The 3,762-nt window shown below is 46.8% G+C and overlaps 1 pseudogene; it reads left to right on the plus strand.

The window, feature by feature from the left end:
- Positions 1–321: 321 nt before the first annotated feature.
- Positions 322–3,465, plus strand: LOC109678276 (unconventional myosin-X pseudogene; annotated as a pseudogene).
- The last annotated feature ends 297 nt before the right edge of the window (positions 3,466–3,762 follow it).

A 3,762-nucleotide genomic window follows, 5' to 3' on the forward strand; every position in this document is an offset into this window, starting at 1 on the left:
TCCCGCTCCCCCCCTCAATACCCAGCAGAAACTATTTTGCCCTTATCTCTAATTTTGTTGTAGAGAGAGTATAAGCAATAATAGGAAGGAACAAGGGGTTTTGCTGGTTGAGATAAGGATAGCTATACAGGGCATTGACTCACATTGATTTCCTGTGTGTGGGTGTTACCTTCTAGGTTAATTCTTTTTGATCTAACCTTTTCTCTAGTTCCTGGTCCCCTTTTCCTATTGGCCTCAGTTGCTTTAAGGTATCTGCTTTAGTTCTTGACTGGCTGCTCTGTATGGAGGCCTGGCCTCAGCCTCTGCCTTCAGCTCTGCTGGATGCCAGACCAGTTTGATCAGACAGCTGTGCTAAACCAGCTGTGGTACTCAAGGATGCTGAGTGAGGATTCACAAAGCAGGGTATGTGATGTGAAAACCCTTTCAGGATTTTTACAAAAGGTACAAAATGCAAATGAAGAAAGTGGCTTGGCCATAGGACACTGCGGAAATGCAGCTTTATGATTCCTCCAATAGCAAGTGGCAGCTGGGGAAGACCAAAGTCTTCTTTCCAAAATCCTTGGAGCAGAAACTGGAGAAACTGCAGGAGGAAGAAGTTTACCAGGCATTTATGGGGATCCAGGTCCACATCTTGGGCAACCTAGTATAAAAGAAATATAGAAGGTCCTTTATGGTGTGGTGACAAAACAAAAGAATTATACAGCCTTCATTATGAGGAAGAGATTTTTGCACCTGAAAAAAAGAAGCTGAGTGTTTCAGCAGCATCTCAGAGGCCAGTTTGAGCATAGAGTTTATAGGCAATTGCTGGCAGAGAACAGGATCAAGAAGAAAGGAAGAAGCCTGAGGAAGAAGAGAAGATAAAAATGGAAAAAAATAAGACAGAGAGAGCACAAAAAGAAGCTGAACTCAGTGCCCAGCAGGAGGAAGAGGCAAGAATCAACAAGAACTGGAAGCCCTGCAGAAGAGTAACAAGGAAGCAGAAGAAGAGGTGACCCAGGAACTGAAGAAGCAGAAGGAAAACAAGCAGGTGGAGGAGACACTGCACCTAGAGAAGGAGAACCTTCAGTGCATGAAGGAGTGGCAGGATCTGTCTATGACCTAGGCCTCCCTACAGAAGCAGCAGTAGCTGCAGAAGGAGGAGCTGTGGGGCTTGGAGGAGGAGGCCTGTGTGGTGGCTCCAGAGTTTCTGGAGTCCCTCAACTTTGAGGAGATCTACCATTGTGTCCGCAACATCTAGTGGTTCCTGTCAGTGGGGAATGAGTTTTCTGGGGAATTTGGTGAAATTTGGGAAAGCGCAAATGCAAAGAAGCCCAACTTCAATTTTGCCAGTTATACCCCAAGGAGGAGGTGGACGAGGGTTTTCAGACTGACTAGGACTCCTGTAAGGACTTCCCCCAACACCAGTGAGCATGTCCACTCCAACCAGTGAACATGTGGCATCCGGACCAGCAACAACTCCTCAGAGAAGGACTCCGGCATGAATGATGGGGTGGTGGCCACCAGACCCAGCATCAACAACTGGTGTTGAGTGCCTTGGGCGTACAGGACAACTCCAGCCTGCAGGAATCTTCCAGGGGACAGTCTACCTACTGCCAGCCCAGGGCACCAGTGACCTGCCCTCCCACAAAGCACCAGAACAACTAAGAGGATGGCGATATTCAACTCTGGCAGCAGTGTGATGTGCACAGACTACCAGTGCTCTTTGTGCTCTGTGGGGACCTCCGACAGCTCTGGAGCCTTCAGGTTCAGTTCAGAGCACAGTCCTCTTTGCAGATAGTGAGAAGGACTTTGACTCAGGGTTTGATAGGAACAATGAGCTTTCTTGCCAATGTGACTCTGTGTAAAGCTTTGACACACTGTCTTACTTCCACACCTTTCTGTACATGAAAAGTGGCTTAATGAACTCCTGGAAACTCCACTGGTGTTTCTTCAAGAATGGGACCTTTCTGTGGTTCCACTCAAAGCAGGAGGCTCCCAAGCAAGGCTAGCACCACAAAAGAGCCTAGACTCCTCCACGCTGTCCAGAAGAAACTAGAAAAAGTGCTGGTTTGTTCTCTGACAGTCCAAGCTAATGAAGTTGGAAAACGACAGTGAGGAGAAGCTCAAGGGCACTGTGGAAGCCCAGATAGCCAATGGATCAGGGACAGCACCAGCAAAGAGAATGGGATTGATACTATTATGACCTATAGAACTTTCCACCTGATCCCCAAATGAAGATGCCAGCAAAATGGGATCTGGTCCACACATCCACAGACCAGGAGATTCAGGAGATGCACGAGGAGCAAGCAGATCCATAAAATGGTGTGGGCATGTTGAATGTGGGGTTGATTGATTCTGTGTGTGCCTCTGACAGCCCTGATAGGCCCAATTTGTTTGTTGTCATCACTGCCAGCTGGGTGCTGCACTGCAATGCCAGTATGCCCAAAGAGATGTACCACTGAATAACACTGTTGCAGACATTCAAGTGGAAGACCAGGGTGAAGGGCTAGGAATTCAATATGAGAGCACTTCTATTGACTCTATACCAAGCTACTCTATGTGGCCACTGTGTGGTCCAGCACCATTCAAAACATGGACCCAATCAACACCCAGCAACGGGTCCAAGATATCAACAAGAACAGCCTGAACTCGGGCACAGTGGAGCAGATCTACAAGCAGAACTGACCCTTCCATATATGCATCACCCCCTGCACTACTGGCTCTGGCCCCGTCCCTGTGGGGACATTAATCTCAACTTGCTCAAAGACAAAGTTTAGACAACCCTTCAGAATAAAGCCATAAAGATATCCAACTCCATCCAGCAAATGGCATCAATGTCTGACCCCATCCTGATAATCCAGAGCATCCTGCAGATGGGGCACAACCTCTGACTTCTGTGGGCTGAGCTGTACTGTCAGCTTATCATACAAACAAAACAAGGGGCCACATCCTGGCAGCACAGGTAACCTGTAGAGCTGGCAGGTCCTGATGTGCCTGAGGTGCACCTTCCTTCCCAGTATCTCAAGTTCCACCTGAAAAGAATATGAGGAACAGTTTCCAGGAACTGAGAGGGAAAAATACACCATCTTCATCTACAAATCTCTTAAGAAAACCAATTGTAGAGAGTTTGTGTCTTCTTGAGATGAAATTGAACCTCTGATCCACAGGCAAGAAATGACATCCTCGGTGTACTGCCATGGGGGAGGCTCCTGGAAGGTCACCATCAACTTCCACACAACAGCTGAAGAGATAGTGGAGAAGCTGATCCAAGGCCTTGCCATGGATGATAGCAGAAATTTATTCACCTTGTTTGAGTACAATGGACTTGTGGACAAGACCACTGAATGCTGAACCATCTTAGCTTGTGTTTCAGCAAAGTTTGAAAAGCTGGCTGCCACATCAGAAGCAGGGAACTTACCTTGGAAGTTCTGCTTCACACTTTACTGCTTTCTTGATGTGGACAGTGTGCCAAAAGACAGCATTTAATTTATTGCTCTGTCAAGTTCAATGATCATGTACTAAGCTGTCAACCTTAACAGTCTCCATAATTTCCAAAGTTTACTACTCTTAGATGACACATGCCTTAAAAAAGAAAGAGAGAAAAATTGTACTACCACCAAACAGTCAGAAGTTACTTAACTTATAGAACCAACCCTAGTAGATCTCACCTATCCTATTGAAGGCAAGTGTTTCCCCCTTCTGGGAAGACTTGCAGAGCTTGGAAATAGGGCATGTATCCATCAGTTATGCACTAACCTCCCAGCCTGATTCCCTTAAGGTGAT

This window comes from Castor canadensis, chromosome 15 (genome assembly GCF_047511655.1).
Source record: "Castor canadensis chromosome 15, mCasCan1.hap1v2, whole genome shotgun sequence".
Classification (NCBI taxonomy): domain Eukaryota; kingdom Metazoa; phylum Chordata; class Mammalia; order Rodentia; family Castoridae; genus Castor; species Castor canadensis.